This window comes from Hemiscyllium ocellatum, unplaced genomic scaffold (assembly GCF_020745735.1).
Source record: "Hemiscyllium ocellatum isolate sHemOce1 unplaced genomic scaffold, sHemOce1.pat.X.cur. scaffold_1020_rpt, whole genome shotgun sequence".
NCBI lineage: Eukaryota > Metazoa > Chordata > Chondrichthyes > Orectolobiformes > Hemiscylliidae > Hemiscyllium > Hemiscyllium ocellatum.
The window spans coordinates 35,923-53,958 of NW_026867641.1; the positions used below are offsets into that span (position 1 = coordinate 35,923).

General features: G+C 42.4%; 1 non-coding gene across 1 annotated transcript; it reads left to right on the forward strand.

Moving 5' to 3' along the window:
• Positions 1 to 17,083: 17,083 nt before the first annotated feature.
• Positions 17,084 to 17,156, forward strand: trnar-acg (transfer RNA arginine (anticodon ACG)). The gene has a single exon. It is a non-coding gene; the product is annotated as a tRNA-Arg (tRNA).
• The last annotated feature ends 880 nt before the right edge of the window (positions 17,157 to 18,036 follow it).

The following is an 18,036-nucleotide window of genomic DNA, read 5'->3' on the forward strand; positions in this document are numbered from 1 at the left end:
AGAACCGGAGTGAGGAGAAATTCACGAAGTGGGAATTCATTCAAGTGGGAATTCTCTCACCCAGAAGATTGGGAGGGCTGAATCTTCATATTATATCGAGGCTGGCTTTGTCTGATTTTCCAAAGACAGGTGAATCAGGGATCATAGTGAAATCAGAGAAAAGTGCAGCTGGGAACACAATGAGATGAACCATGACCTTATTGACTGGGGGAATAATGTCAAAGAGCCGAATGCCCCGGTTGTGTCTGTCAGCCCTATGTTCTGATTATCCATTCAGCCCTTCGGTCCTGCTAAGCAGGAGCAGATTGAGGCCACACCGATGGTTTGGTGTAGTTTGACAAATGTATTGAAAAATCCAGGCTGGGTCAGGCAGTGACCCCCTTCCCCTAATCCCTCTTTTCAGGCTTCTCCTCTCTGTAACCTCTGCTCCTGATGTAGGTCATGTTAAAGGACCAGATTCGCATTGAATAGAGCCCCCATGCTCCACCCAAGGTCAACTCAGACAAATCCTGTGCTGTCTGTGAATGCAACATTTTACATCATGAATTCCAGGAAAATAATCAATTATTTTCCAAAAACATAAATAAGAACGTAAGAAATAGGAAACTGCGCTGTCATTCAAGAAGAACATGGCGGATCTACTCCACTGCTCAACTCCACTTTCCTGCTAACCACTTGCATCCCTCAACTCGCTGAAACATCACAAACCAATCCACCCATCTGTAAATACAATCAGTGACCCAACCTCCATAACTCTCGGGGTTAGGCAATTCCACCCATTCACTACCTTCAGAAAGAAAACATTTCTTTACATCTCAGTTTGAAATCGATATTCCTTATTCTGTATCTACATCTCTGACTTCGAGACTCTGCACTGGTGTGGAATCACATTCTCAATACCGACCTTATCAAACCCCCTCTGTATCTTGGCTGTTTAACTAATGACACACTTATTCGTTTAAACCACAATGAATAATTGCCTCAGCATTTTTGATGTATTCAATAATTCAATCCTTTCATCCCAGGAACCACTCTAACGAACCAACATTTCCGCACCAATATGCTGAATTTATGTTTCATACACAGAAACACACCACTCCGTTGTACTGCTCCTTTTTTTTTGGGAGTTCTCTCCATTTAATAACAGCCCGCCTTATGGTTGTCAGTGTCATCCTCAAATTCAAATGTATTTTCCACACAGCTCCAGCCGTCAGGTAAGCAGCTCTTGCCTTGGACTGATATTTGTGGTACTCCAGTAGATACATTTTTTTTCATAAAGATCGATGAGGCGTGATTCTCCGATTTCTAAGTGTTTACCAAGTGTCATCCCATGCTCATGCATTATCCACCATACTATGAGCTTCTGTCTTGCGTAAGAACCTTTATTTAGTGATATCTTCTGAAAGATCTCTGGAAAGCCTCATATCTACTAGTCCCACTTTATGAAGTCCACTTGTTACATTCTTATGGATTTCCAGAAAAAACTTTGCATGATTTTACAGGCCTTTAACAAAACTATGCTGACTCTGTGTGAAGCTTTTCTAAATGCTCTGGAGTCCCTTACTTCATAACAGACTCTCACAGATTCCCAGCAATAATGGTTAGGCTAAGTAGTTCCTTCTTTCAGTCTCGCTCGTTTCTTGTAGACAGGCGCCATATTGGAGCATCTTCAGTTTCACTGGATCACTCCTTTCATCCAGAGAGTTATGGAATATTTCACACAGTGCCACCAGCCACTCTGTGACCACTTCTTTTGAAACCAGCTATGAATTGCTGATGACCTGTTTATCCTTGGTCTTATCTGTTTGAGAAATGCTTTGATCCTTCTGTTAGAGACAGTTCAAGATCTTCCCTCCTATTACCATTTTGTTTATACCATTGAAATATTTACAACACCTTACCCTGTGAGGAACGATGTAAAATACTGGTGTAAATTATCTGTCTGTTCCCTGTATCCAGTTCCCCAGTCACACCCTCCAAATGTCCTCAATATAATTTCTTGACGTTCTTTATACCAAAGATCACAGACACCTCTTGAACTCGTCTTGCATACATGGAAAAGCTCGTGCTGCTTGTTTTTATATTTCTTGTCAATTTGCTTACATCATATCTTTTCTTCCCTTTTCTTCGCTTTCTATATTCATACAATCATATCGCGCACAAACACACTCTTTTGTCCAACTTGTCCATGACGGCCAGGTTTTCCAAATTAAACTATTCCCATCAGCTTGCAATTGGCACATATGCCTCGAAACGGTTCGCATTTATATGCTTGTCCAGATGTCTTTTAAATGTTGGAGCTGTACCTGCATCTGCCAGTCTTCCTCTGGCAGCTCATTCCATAAACACATCACCCTCTGTGTGAAAAAAATAAGTTCCGTCTTCATCCCTTTTAAATCTTCCCTCTTCCAGCATAAACCAATGGCTCAATGATTTAATTTTCCTGTCCTGTAGAAAATATCTTGGCTTTTCATCCTGACCATGCCTCCCCTGACTTTGTAAATTTCTATTATGTCACCCCTCAACCTCCTACTCTCAGTCTGATGCTAACTTCAAGAACAAGCATTGCAAGTTAAGCACTGTAAATTTGAAGCAATGTTAAAAGTGACAGGTAAACAGCCCTCAGCCCAAACTTCGTACTGTTATTTGCTTTCTTCTTTATGTTACAATACTAAGGCAGCAAGAAAATCTTCCTAGTGCTAATAAGCCAGCAAGCAGCTGAATTCCTTTGTCTGATTCCTGTGATGATTTCTCCAGTGAAAATGTATTTCAGGCCAGATCTATGTAATTCTACATGTTCAACATTCTCCCTCCTGGCCTCCTTATGGCTTAATGTGGTTGTGCGTTTTTTATTTTGCACTCAATGGAGAGAAACCCTATCCTCATTCTCATGTAAATTTAAACTCATTTTATATCATGTTCTCGTTCACCACTGCTAAAAGCCTGTTCATCTATTGTCACACCCTCAGTTCCCTGTCACCTACTCCCCACCTCTGGCAAGGAACTGAAATGCCCTGACATGCCCAGTTTCCAATCCTTTTCAGTGCTGAAGAAGTGTCCACTGGACCTGCTTAGTTTCTTCTACAATATGTGGTTTTCAACATAATCCAAAGACGTGTGTCGAATCTGCTCAAAATCCCTGTCCAGCACAGAGCGCTGTACATTGGGAAGTGAACAAAAACGCAAAGTGCACAGGTTCATTGGCTCTGAAACGACATAAGGCTGGCATCACTGACACGACAGAGGTCTTAATCATAGTCACGGACAAATAACAGAGGAAAAAACTTTCACTTCAAACGTGGAAGATGGTATTACTGGAAAGAAAATGATTCAGATTAATATGTTAAAGTATCTGAGTAATGTAACAAATTGGAGGTGTGACATTAGGGTGAGATCCTCAGCAGAATGAGATTATGAAACTAGATATGCTCTCACATCAGAAACCAGGTTAGATCGCTGAGTACAGGGATGATGGGTGAATGGGTCTCGGTGTGAACTGGGGGAAAGTCATTAGACTTGAGTTGCAGATATTGCAGCTCACACTGGGTTATCATGTGATGCTGAAGATCACAGCATCAGCTGCAGCAGAATTGCATTCAAACACAATTGGTAACTTTTACCCCAGGATAATCCATCACTGTCCCATTATTTTCAAGCCGATCTATGGTTCAGTGACGAGTTTCGGTGAACATGCGAGAGTCAGAACCATGTGTATCTAATCTTGATGATAACCCACTAAAGCTACCGCACTTGATTGGTTACATTACAAACAACAGAACTACCACCTGATGGAGAGGGAAAATGATCCCAAGACAAACTGATATGATCGAAACTCTGCAGTCAAGCCACATCCAGTCATCAATGTCGATGGACTATTAAACAACTTACAGGAGGAGAGGACTCCACAAATATGCTTAGCCCTGCACAACAGTGTACAAGACAAGGTTGTAGTATTTGCACCATCCTGAGCCAGAAGTGTTGAGTCGACGATCCACCTCACCCTCCTCATGATGCCCACAGAATCACAGATGACAATCTTCAACCAAATCGATTCGCTGCTCGTGACATGAAGAAATAGCTGAACACAGTAGATGTGACGACGGCAATGGACCCTGACCTCATTCCTCCAATAGGAATGAAGATTGTGCTGCACAACAAGCCGTGTCGCTGGGGAAGCTGTTTCAATCCAGCTCCAACTCCGACATCTGCCTGGCCAAGGGGAAAGTTCCTCAACAATATCCAGTCCCACAACAAGGGAATGACTACAGTCTGACCATTTATCACGCCTCAGTCCCGTCGCGATTATCACATTGGTGGGAGTGTTTTTTGACCGAGCTGTTAAGCAGCACAGAAATAATGTGCTCAGTGTGGTTTCCGATAGGTCCCCATGTGGAGATGGTGCTGTTGTGCAAATGTCACTGGATTACTGGTGCAGACCGGGATAATGCTCTGGCAGCTGGTGGAAGTTAAAAACAATTCACAAAATATCGAGACATAAAATCTGGTGCCAGTAATATTGGCCTTCAATCTAATGTCCATTGTAAACATCTGTTCCTTCCCTAATATACTTTCAGGAAGTGAATCTTCCGTGCTTCCTGGTCTGGCCTACAAGTGTCTCCAGACACACAGACATGTGCTAAACTCTACAATGATCTCTGAAGCGGCCAAGCAAGACACTCAATTGTATCAAATTGTTCTGAGTTCTTAAAGCGTAAGACCAGACAGAACACGGCAACAAGCTTGGTTTTGGAAAAGGGAACGGGAAACACAATCCTGCCGACCAGACAGATGCTGGCTTCTTAATGTTTGAGAGCTTGTGACAACAATGACAGAGCTTTCCCAAAGACTGCACAGAAAGATCAGGAAGGGAGTAGGGTATTAGAGACTTAAAGCATTCCTTGTTCTAGCTCAGGAAGACAAGTTCACTTTTATAACCCTAGTTAATACATTCTTCATAAGCTCATCAATTCATGTCTTATGCTGCTCAATTATTGACCGTCCAACCCATACAATCACAGAAACACTGGCTCTGTACTGTCATAAATACAGCACGATCTACATTAGTTCCACTTTCCAAAATGAGGCCCATAGCCATGTATGTTATGGCACTTCAAGGGCACGACCACGTATTTATTAACGGTTGTGAGGTTACCTGCCCTCTCAGGAAGTGCATTCCTGACCCCAACAGGCTCTGAATGAAAACCAATCGTCAAACCTCACTAAATATCCAACCCTTCACTTTAACATGGTACTCTCTTGTTCTTCGCCCTTTGACTGAAAGGAATAGCTGCTATCTATCCATGCTGTCCATGCCCCTGGTAATCTCATCCTTCTTAAGCACATCCTTCTCAGCCTTCTCTGCTTCAAAGTAAACAACCCGGGCTGATTTACTCAATTCAAGGGAACATCCTGGTGAATCTCTACTGCACCCTGTCCAGTGCAATCACATACTTCATGTTTTGTGGCTCCCAGAACTGTACATAGTATTCCATTTGGCCTCACCAAAGTTCCACATAGCTCTTATAATCTGTGCCGCCGTGAATAAAGGCTATGTTTATGGTCGCTATGCTTTGTCAACTCGTGCATTAACTTGTTTAATCACATTCAGGGATGTTTCCAGCACCCTCTGAGCTTATTAGTGTGCTGCTATTCATTGTGTCCTCCCCTGTCTTGTTCCTTCTTCCAAAGTACATCACCGCATATTTATCAGGGTTACATTCCATTGGCCATTGAACCACCCATTTGATCATTCCATCTGTATCTTCCTGAAATATAAGGCCTTCCTCCTCACTGCCAACCAACCAGCCAATCTTTGTGTCAACCGAAAACTGATTCATCACACTCACCCTAAACCCCTGCAAATTCACAGCTGCATCATTTATGAATGCTACAAACAATAAGGTTAAAAATCACACAACACCAGGTTATAATCCAACAGTTTTATTCGCACGCACTAGATTTCGCAGCGCTGCTTCTTCATCGCGTGATTATGCTGTTCGAAATGTCGTGCTTAAATAAACAGTTGGACTATCACCGAGTGTTCTGTAAATTTTTAACTTTGCCCAAGCCAGTCTAACACTGGCATCTCCGAATCACAAATAAAATGGGACACAGCACTGATCCCTGTGGTACACGACTGGATAATGCTCTCCAGTCAAACACACAGACTTCTACCAGCAGACCTTCTGTCACCTACCACTAAGTTGATTTAGCTACAACTTGGCAAATTACTAATGAGTCCTACCTGTTCCCTGGTAATTCTGCTCCACTTGACGTACCTGTAGAATATCTGGGGATTCTTCCTAATCTTTCCTGCCAGCAGGCTTCCATGTCGCTGTGTTCATCAGTCCCCTTCAAATGAAGAAATGCCTTCCAATTGCAGTATGAAATGGTCTACCCTTTGCCTTAAATGTAGAGTAGACAGCCAGAGGAAAAGTCCTGTTTATTTCCAACTTGTCATATGTTTAGTGACTTCTCTAAATTTCACTATAATCACCTCTCATTCTTTGAAACTGTAAAGAACACAGGCAGAGTTCCCACACAAGGCAATCTCGCCATCTGAGGGATTAATCTGGAGAATCTCCATTGCACACCCTCCGTGGTCGTTATATTCTTTCTCAGATTGGGTCACCAACACTAGACTCAATCCTCTATGTACAGTTTCATTAGCAAGCTGTGAAACTGCTTCAGCATGACCTTCCAACAATGTTCTGATTCTCTTAAATGAAGGCGAATCTGACTTTAACTTTACACTTTTATATATTCCTCTAATTATCATTCACATTACTTTACTTATGAATTCACTGCATGAGTTCTTATAAAAAAGCCTTCTGAAAATCGAAATACGCCATTTCTATTTTGCAATAAACAAGTTCAAATCATTCTGAAGTTTGTCACATATGAAGACTCTGTCAGACTCTGTCAGTGCATACTGATTCTCTCCAGTGTTGCTGATAATTTCTAAATATCCAATATCAGATCCTACATAATAGGTTCCATCAGTTTACCTACAGATGTCAAGTTAATTGGGCTGAAGTTCTCCACACTATCTCTTCTTCCCTTTGCAGATGCTTGAATCCCTTCCACTTATCTCCAACGCTTGAAACACATTTACTAACTTGCAGCCTCGGCAGAATGTACAGGAAAATAAAACAGTCATCTACAGCACAATAAATGAGTCTATTGCTGATTTATTTCTAATAATTTGATACGAAGTACAACTGGTTCATTAGACTTAGCAATGCTCAATCCAGCTGCAATACTACTATGCTAGCCTTGAACTATTACCTTGTTACTGATCTGAATTGACTTTATGTCTTTAGTTCCACAAGTTGCATGTGATCATTTTTAAGGATCTTCCTCTTTGATGACAGATGCAAAGGAACTGGTTATTTTCTTGGCCCCTTATAAAGCCTGTCTGGTCCCATTTAAATAATATGAGGCAACACCATTTCCAGTCTCAGCGCCAGGGTCTTGGACAGAAATTGCAATCTGGTTTTAATAGGGAGATGGGCCTGTATGAGGCACATTCCTCAGGAACCTTCCGCATCTCAAGACTTAAGGAAATATTAGCTTCTCTTAAAGATGATAATAGGCAATCATATAGGAGTGATTGGGCATCTCTAACATCGGCCCTGACAGAATCCCTATAAACTCCTTATAAAACTCGCCCGGAGGACCATCAGGGCCAGGCGCTTTCTCACTCTGAAGTTGCCTTGCTGTATCCTATATGTTGCGAAATGTCAAGGGGCCATTAAGGAGAGCGACCTGTTCCAAGCTTACCCCTGGGAGGACAAGATTCTTAAAAAAGGTTTCAATTTTATACCTCCTGTTTTCACAACAGTCAAACCGATACAATTCAGAGTAAAAGCTCCGTAAAACCTCATTAATCTTTTTTAGCACCGTATGTAAGGATCCCGGCGCTATGTCTGATTGCAGTAAAGGATGAGGGAGCACGCTTTTTCCGAGTCAGATATGCTAAATACTACCCTGGCCTATCCCCATATTCCAACACCCTTTGCCTAGCAAAGGAAAGTTCTTCCTTTGCGTTTTGTGTCAGTATTGAATTCAAGGCAGCCTGAAAGGCCGTGATCTGCTGTAGGTTAGATACCGAAGGCCGCGCAAAATGTCCCGCCTCCGCGGCTTTCAACCACGTCTCAAGTAGACGCTGCTGTTCCTCCTCTGTCATTTCTGGCTAGCCGAATAGGAAATATCTAATCCCTAGCTAAGATTTTTGCGGTCTCCCATTGCATGGACAGACTACTAGCTATGCCCGAGTGGATAGTCAAGAATTCCTGAAAGTCCTTCAAAAAGTATTGCACAAATTTGCAATCCTTAAGGGGAAAAGGGCCCAATGCCAGTGCCACAAAACTAGCCCTTCACTCTTGGCCTTAACATCCAAATAGACTGGTTCGTGATCAGCGATAGCTATATTCACAACTTTGCAACCCATAATAGAATCCAGAAGGGCGAGAGAGCCAGAAAGAGGCCAATCCTTGTGTGACATCTTTGTTGGTTTGAAAAAAAGGTGAAGTGCCCCCCGGTAGGATGAAGACATCTCCAAATATCCACCAGCCCCCACTCCTCGCATAAGCCAACCACCTGCTTGGCCTGTGAAGAAATAGCTGGGGGCCCACAAGGCATCCTGTCCACTGTCGGATTCAAAAGAGGCATTATCTTTAGCATCGCAGATTGAAGATATACTGATGGCTATTCAAGCTGGTTACTATACTAACTTTGCTATAGCCGGTGTTCCTGGTAAGTCATTCGAGCTGTCTAGTGAAACGGTCTGAACTGAATTGATGCTCATGATATGTAAATTTTGGAAAAGTGCAAGTCAACGTTTTCATTTCCAATCAACGATTCCATTCCTTAGGAATTATAACTCGCAAATTACTCAAACAAATTGCTCATCAATATGCGAGGATGAAAGAAACTGTTCTCAACTTCCTTGATTCACTCAGTAAGTCACTCAGTCTGTTGATTTAACTGAATTGATGCTGATAATATGTAAATTTTGGAAAGGTGCAAGTCAACTTTTTCAGTCCCAATCAAAGATTCCATTCCTTGGAAATAATAACTAGCAAATTATTATTTGCAAATTACTCCCCACGGTGCGAGGATGAAACGCACTGTCCTCAACTATCTTGATTCATTTTCTCCTGCACAGTTTACATCTCAATATCCTCAACACTCGCCAATCCTGTCCACTACCAACATTATGACATCCAGTCTTTTCCTCAGCCTCAGCGCAACTCCTAAATAAACCATCGTTTGTGCCTTTGCTAATTCCGGATGCATCTGTTTCAAGTCCCTTCTTCCCACGTGTCCATTACGAAACAATTGCATTTGAGATGTTAAACTTGTTCTCTGCACAGAATCTGAAAGATGGGAAGATAGTGTATGGTGGTCACATCATTGGCTCATAATCTAGAGACACAGAATAATAATCTATGAATATCGGCTTGTCTCATGCTCTTTCGAGAAAGCAGAGGGTCACCCTTACCTGGTCGGTCTCTGTGCGACTGCAAACCCACAGCACTGTGTGTTACTCTTTTCTGCCCTGTGGAACAGATGAATTAACCACCCACTTCAACATCGTCATAAGATGCTGCCCTGACTTGGTCTGCACACATCCCGAGATGGCAAATCAAAACAAAGATCACTCCCTTCCTCTGCCTGTATCCCATATTCCAGCAGTTCATTTCCATTCAGGTAAGTGGCCATTCACTGTTTTAGGAGCGTCAGTTGTGATTGATTCCCTCCCCTAGAGTGATGACCTTCTGAATTGGCACCTCCGGTGCAAGCTTTAATAATGTTTACCTACAGATGTAAAGATGTTTGAAATTCCAAATGAGTGACAGTGCATCGTAAATGAATAGTTTCCTATTTCACACAAAAGAAACGGAGCCAGCTAAGTGAGGGAAAGGAATTCTTGCGATCAAACCTGAGAGTGTTGTTGAGGCAGTATTTGGGGCATTGTGGATAGATTTTCTCTCCTTCATAAGGAGTGATCTCCGTATCACAGGCAGAGTGAACAGGGATCCACCAGATTAATGCCTGGGATGATGGCACCAAGAGGAGTGAGTGAAGGTTGATCTGTAGCGCCGTGAGAGAATGTGAGGTAATTGCATTGAACACTGGGTGGGATGTGCAATCACTCATTATATTCTAAACAGACAATGAGAATGTGATCTCGTCCATGACTGTTCTTTCACTCAGGATGCATGCTTGAGGACAGTTTAAGTGCCTGGGAGGACGTTACGCCCTCCTACCCCAACCCCCACTCCTCACGGTGATTGACAGAGACAGAGAGTTCCAGGTTTTGAAAAAAACTCTCCCACATTAATACAGTGCACTTGGTGTGTGATCCTGCACTGAATGTCATATTGTCCACCATCCCGACAGCAGACACAATGCTTTCATTCTAAAACAGTTAACTATTCCGTCCAGCTACTGACCTTCATGAAGAACTTGAATCCATATTCTCATAGATACAAGGTGCCTCCTTAAGGGTTGGACCATAAGACAATCAGACATAGGAACAGAAATTAGGCCAGTTAGCCCATCGAGTCTGCACCAACATTCAATCATCGCTGACAGTTTCCTCTAACCCATTCCCTGACCTACTCCTTGTAACCCTTGATCCCCGGGATAATCAAAAGCTTATCTAACTTCGTCTCAGATATATTCAATGATCTGGCCCCCACAGCCTTCTGTGGCAATAAATTTAAAAATTCTCCAATCTCTGGTTAAAGACATTTCTCCTCATCAATGTTCTAAAAGGTGTTCCCTTTCATCTAAGGCTGTGCCCTCGGGTGCTCGTACAATGGAAGCATCTTACCAACATCCATTCTGTCCAGATCATTCAGTATTTTGCATGATTCCATTTCAATCCCTCTTATTCATCTAAACCTTATCGAGAATAGACCCAGAGCCCTCAAACATGTCTCATACGATAAGCTTTTCATCCCTATGAGCATTGTCGTGAAGATCTTGTGAACACGCTCCAGGGCCAGTACATCGTTCCTGATATATGGCGCTCAACATTATGCACAATGCTCCAAATGTGGCCTGAGCAGAGAAGTATACAATTGTTTATATTCAATTCCTCTCGTAATAAATGCCATCAATAATAAATGCAATTGCACCCCTAACCACTGCCACAACCTGCAAGCTTACCTTGAGAGAACCCTGCACCAGAACTCTCAAGTCCTTCTTGATTTCTGAATTTTTTCTCACCATTCTAAAAATAGATCATGCCTCTATTCTTCGTGCCAAAGTTCATGACTTCACACTTTCCCACATTGGAAGGCATCTGCCAATCTCTTTACATGTCGAAATCCTTCTTCAGACTCTCCACCTTCTCAATACGACCTTTCCATTTTTCTATCTTTTTATCGCCTGCAAATTTAGTCAGAGGGCCCTCAATTCACTCATCTAGATAGTTAATGTAACGAGTAAAAAGCTACGATGCCAACAAGAGCCTTGTGGAACACAACTTGTCACCGGCTGCCATCCTGATAAGGATCAATTCATCCCCACTCTCTGCTTTCTGCCAGACCGTTCAAGCAGCATGAAAGGAGCAAGAGAATCGATGTTTCCGGTAAAGCCCTTCTTCGGGAATGAGGGTGTGTCGATTCTCCTGCCCCTTTGATGCTGCCTGACCGGCTGCGCTTTCCCAGCAACACAGTTTTCAGCTCTGATCTCCAGCATCTGCAGTCCTCACTTTCTTCTTTCTGCCAGACAGCCAAGCTTCTACCAATGCCATTACCTTGCCTCTAACACCAGAGGTTCTTATCGTACTCAGTCATCTCCTGTGTGACAGATTGTCAAAGGCCTTCTTGAAGTCCAGGTGGACAATATCCATTGGCAGTGCTTGGTCAAGCCTGCTCAATTTCACTTCAAAGAATTCCAACAGATTTTTCAAGCATGACCTTCCCTTGATGAAACCATAGTGACTTTGTACTATTTTTCCAAACAGTTCCAAGTATTCAGAAATCTTGTCCTTCACAATGGATTCCAGGGTCTTACCCACGACCGAGTATAGCTATTCATTGTGGACCTTTTGTCTTTATCCTTATTCCCTCATTAAAGAGGGATGTCACGTTAGTGCGTTTCCAATGTTCTGAGATTGTTCATTACTCTAGTGATTCCTGAAAGATCACCACGATCGCCTCCATTCTTTCTTCCGCTATCTCCTTCATAACACTGGGATGTAGTCCATCTGATCAACGTTATTTAACCACCTTCAGACCATTCAATTTTTTTTGCATGTTCTCCATTGTGGTGGCCAACATACTCAGATCTTGCCCCTCAATCTCTTGAATGTTTAAGGTATTACTCGTGTCTTCCACCGCCAAGGCTAAGCCAAGTAATTATTCAGCTCGTTGGTCATTTTCTCGTTCCCCACTACTATCTCCCCAGTATCATTTTCCAGCAATCTAATGTTCACTTTTGCCTCTCTTTTGTACTTTATATATCGAAGGAAAATGTTACAGTCTTCCTTTATATTACCCCAGACTTAATAATCCCCCTCCGTATTTATTTATCGGGAATATCAAAGAGCGATAGATAGCCTAGGATATTGTTGAAATGCATGCTTCAGTAATAAGGAAGTTTAACATCATTTACTTCACCAGTTACCTCACATGTGGAAGTAACCACTGCTGACAACTATCACATATTCTCAGTTACCATTCAGAGAAACTGAGTGGTACGGCCGCGAAACTCCCAAATTAATGAGAATACACAACTTCTTTTTCAGCACAAGTTTACCTCGAACTATCGAGTAAAAGCATGAAACAAGAGTTAAATTTATCAGATCAGTGGTAATCTCATTGAATAGCTGCACAAACACAGGGTGAATGAAAGCTTCATGAGATCAAGTGTGTTTCCAATGCGAAATTGACCGCTTCACAATGTGGGATCAGTTGGAGTGAAGTGATGAATTTGATTAAATTTACTAGTTGTTCACCCAGTGAACGGTAACAATTGATTATCCTGGTCCTGATATCATCACAGAAATGCAGCAATCGCACTTGAATCAGTGGCTTAATGATTTGCTTATTTGCAAATCTGGAGGTTGTTCATTCGACTATTCACTGTCTCAAAAACACTGCCGCTCTTTATTACACTTACAAACTCATTGCCCCGAATCCGAAATGTGCTTTGAATTCCTGATCTGCTGGAGAAAGAATCTTTGAAATGCTGGGATGTCTGAACAATTGATATGAATGCATGCCCACCTTCAATCTATTGTCCACTTATAAGTATTGTCGATTATACCGCAATTGTTTGTTTAACAGATTCGTTTTTTTAAACGAGGGGTCGGTGTGGTAATACAAAGTACTAAAATGATCAACACAATTCCACCGAATGGTTCGAAAGAATTGAGATCTTCATTAGAACCATCTTGCAAAGCAAGTTGTTTATCTTCTTAAACATGGTTTTCCTAAATACCTCTCAAAACTGAGCAGTTCCTGAGTACTTTGCAGGCAGAACACTTGAAAGAATTTCATTCTGTTTGGAATTATTTGTGGCACTTTGAATCTACCGGTTAATGTCTCCAATCGATGAATGCAACTGAGAACATCAGAGTCAACCTCACAGTACTGTCAGAGGAGGGGAAGATAGAATCGTCTCGCACGCTGCTCTTGAGCAAATCATAAATTTCCAACAACTCAATACGTGCAACCAGTGGGAGTGTAAAGGAAACAATTAAACAGAGCACCGTTTCAATTCTGGGAATCTTTAGAAACTATGTGAGAGGGGAATGAAGGGTGGACTGACCGACTGAGCAGAAACTGTCAAGGTACCTTCCCCTTCTCGCAGGAACAGAGACATGAACTCTGATGTTCTCGAGGCATTAACTGCTTTGAGACATTGAAAGCATTCCCATCAGAGCTGCTCCACTCACGCTATTATCAGTCAGGAACAAGAAAACCTGATTCCCTGATCAGGCACCCAACTCTGCCTCCCGAGCTGTTAGACTGCTTCTTAATGGCAATGCATATGGCGTTTGATTTATCAGGTCATACGTTTGAGCAAGTCATCGACTGTTTACAGAACGGAAAGAGGTCCGTCATCCAAGTTTTCAGCTCTTTGTATGTCCCCTTGTGTTCCTAAATGTTTCAAGCACTAGTCGCAATGCTATTATCCAGTCACGTTTTACAATGTATGCGACTTCAGTTTAAGATGGATAATCTTTGTTTACACTCCCTCGGTGATCTGAACCCCATTTCACTTCCAGAGGTAAACGCACAGACACGTTCTGGAGAGGTGACTGTGGCCTCAGGAGATATCGGACAGAAAGTAGTATTGCTCTCAATTGGCTTATTTTGTCTCATTTCAGATTTCAACACCAGAGTCTGGTTACAGCAATGAAATGAAGCATTCAGCCTTTCATTTGTCCATGTTCCTCCCCGATCTAAGCATTGAGCTACAGAGGCAGTGTGCTCTGAGAGAAGGATTCTCATTCTTTTGAAACAGCAACATAATAGATGATTGGATAGTCCCTGTATTAGAAAACAGTCGTAACAAAATCAAGACAGAACGGAAGGCATCACGTGCAGAAGGATGGGAGACTGTAATGCCGAATCAGACAGTTTCCAGGATGAAAGAAACAGAGACCGTCCATGGAAGTCTTGTAATTCGGATTACGTGCTCTGACAGCCATGGTCTGCAAATCGTTAGCATTTATTGTTACCAATATGTAATGCTGCCTTCTCCTTAAAAGTAGAATTATGACCTGGACATGCAAACATTAATCGTGAAATTGATCAAAATTGATGTATTGTTTTATTACATATTTTGGCAGCAAGAATAACATGTAAACACTTAGATTATCATTAAAATCCAATATTAAAGCCAGTTAGTGCTTTCACAAAACTACAAAAGCAGAGGAAGAGCTGGGAGTTGCATGACGGAAGGAGGCGACTGCTCCTGCTTTCAACCCACAACTTTTCATACCTTTCATCCCAAGAACATGTGCAGAAGCAAAAAACTGGCAAACTGACACATATTTTTTTAAAAAAAACAGAAAACGCTGGAAGTATTCAGCTTGTCTCGCAGCTTCTGAAAGACTGGTAGAGCTCAACACCATCACAATCTGATTGTATTTACTTTGTATTCACGATAACTAATGTCCAAGTCACAATTCATTCAGATATGTTCCCTCATCTTGAAAAGGTATGCACGCTGTCAGTTTGCCATGAGAAACGGTTTGTCAATTAATTCAACACAGACAGGATTGCCGTTTAAAGCTGCGTGAAAGACGTTACAAACGGTCATACCAGACAAACTGAGGTGCCATGTGAAAAATGCGTGTTTCATTCAGTAAAGCGAAAATAGAATTGTTCATAGAAAATTGTGGTGAACTGTCTGCTGATTTTGTTTTGATGAGGTCTGAAGATAACTCTCCTTCCCACTCCACTGAGGACAAGCAGGTCCTTGGACTCCTCCACCGACAGAACATAACAACACGACGGCTGGAGGAGGAGCGCCTCATCTTCTGCCTAGGAACCCTCCAACCACAAGGAATGAAGTCAGATTTCTCCAGTTTCCTCATTTCCCCTCCCCCTACCTTGTCTCAGTCGGTTCCCTCAATTCAGCACCGCCCTCCTAACCTGCAATCTTCTTCCTTAACTCTCCGCCCCCACCCCACTCCGGCCTATCACCCTCACCTTGACCTCCTTCCACCTATCACATCTCCATCGCCCCTCCCCCAAGTCCCTCCTCCCTACCTTTTATCTTAGCCTGCTTGGCACACTCTCCTCATTCCTGATGAAGGGCCTATGCCCGAAACGTCGAATTTCCTTTTCCTTGGATGCTGCCTAACCTGCTGTGCTTTAACCAGCAACACATTTTCAGCTCATTCATAAAGCTAATCCAAAACGATCAGATAAATATAGATTGGCAAATCAAAAGACAAAAGTTCTGTGAGACCACTGTGCCTGAAATCTGGGGATGAAGGAATATAAGGGATAATAGCAATATTGATCATAAATTGGCTGCGTGAAATGTTACTGATGAAAGGTGCCTGCCTGAAACTTCGATTTCCATGCTCCTCGGATGCTGCGTGACCTTCTGTACTTTTTGAGCACCGCTCTCATGCTGACTCTGATCTCCAGCATCTGCAGTCCTCACTTTCACCTGCGGGAAAGGGAACAGAGTCATCATTAACAATTGTGTTTTGAACTGGAAGAATTTTCCAAGCGAACTTTGACTGAGCATTGGGGTGTGAAAGTTCTGGATAGATTAGTTGAGCCCAACAGAATTCTATGATTGATCAGAGCCCCCAGCGCGCCCATGAGTTTGTCTGATTGGTTGGAGCACCAATGCCTACCGCTTGGTCATGTAGAACTGCCTCTTCTACGCTGTTGGGCATTATACATCATCAGTTCAGATGGGTCCTGCAGCATGCACAGGGTTAACATGATTGGAGAGCATGCATGTGGCGAATGATCATTGGAACGAAATGTTGTCGTCTTCAATCGATAGTTGGTGAGTGAGGGCGAAAGGGGAGGGAAGCACCAGGTGCTAGAGCCCAGTTAGAGGTTTCATGTTTGGTCATTATATGACTCTGGACCCAAACACAGTGGCTCTGGGCTCGCCAATTAAGCCAAAGACAGCCTGAGTCTCCTTCCCAGAAACAGACCCCAGTCAGCCGCCGCTATTCCTGGTTCAGTTTTATCTTGTTTTAATTTATCAGGTCACTGTTGGTTTATCTATCTTTAGCGTGAACAGAGATGAAAATAAGTGATATTGTTTGAAATCATTGTTGTTGTCCAGGAGGATGTGGTGTTGTTGGGAGACGTTTGGCTGTGTATTAGTGACTGGGACTGATGGTAAAGTGTACCCCATGAACACCTCCGTCCCTTACCTTGCTGTAAATATTTCAGATACGAAAATAATGAACATCTGTGTCCTTTTTTTGGAACAAAAACCTGCTTTGAAAGGTGGTGAAGATTGGACTGAAGCAGTGACAGTTATTATCTTTTTTTACTTGGTCAATTCGTGCACATCACTGCTATTAATCATGTCCGTGCTAACATCACGGCTCTTATTCAGCTGTCTACGCGTCGGGCCAGTGGCGCAATGGATAACGCGCCTGACTACGGATCAGGAGACTGTAGATTCGAGTCCTACCTGGCTCGAGGGAAATGCAGGCATTTATTACGCATTTGAAAACTGATTTCCCTTCAGCTGAAATAAGATGTGAGTTTTTAATCTGCAGGAATAAGAATGCCTTCATTAATTGTCCATGACAACCTCAGGGTCAATATTCCAGAGTCATCACAGGAGGAAGACGAATAGTCGGGCACCTTTCCATTTCGCAAAGCCACCGATCGCATCATTGTTGCTCGCGGGAACGCTCGGCTTTGAGCATTTTTTTGAAACTCCTTGGCCCATGGATTCAGAGAAGAATGAAGAGTTCAATGTCCAACTAATCTTTATAGAGAGTGAGTTCCAGAGTCTACCACCTGCAGACTGATAAAGTTTTCCGACAAATCTATTCAAAGCTTTCTGCATCTTGTCTGAACTCTACAAACGCTGGTGATCGATCAAGAGCAACTGTTTCCTTCAATCTGTAATTCCATGCTTCTCATTATTTCCTACACGTCAATCATGTCTCCTCACAATCAGCTCTGCTCTGAGAAAAATAACTCCCGTTTTGCCGAGGCCAGACCACTCAAAACATTCTTATGCAGGAAATTCAGAGTGTAACGTCGCTGTTTGTTTTGGTGAGTGTGTAGTATGATTTACTTAGAATACTTTAGCTAGGTTGACTTCCAGTTTTTAAAACAGAGAGAAAATTATTCACAAAACTAAGGAATGAAACACAATAAACAGAATATAAAATACCCACAGTTCTTAGCTATCTAAAGTAGACTTACATATGCTTTTCAAAACAATAAACAACAGTCCTGATAATTAAACCCCATAAACACAGAATACAAATGAAACTGATTTACTGGTCGATATTAGAGGTGCAGAAGATGAGAGACATTCACATCACTGGCACACTGAAAACCT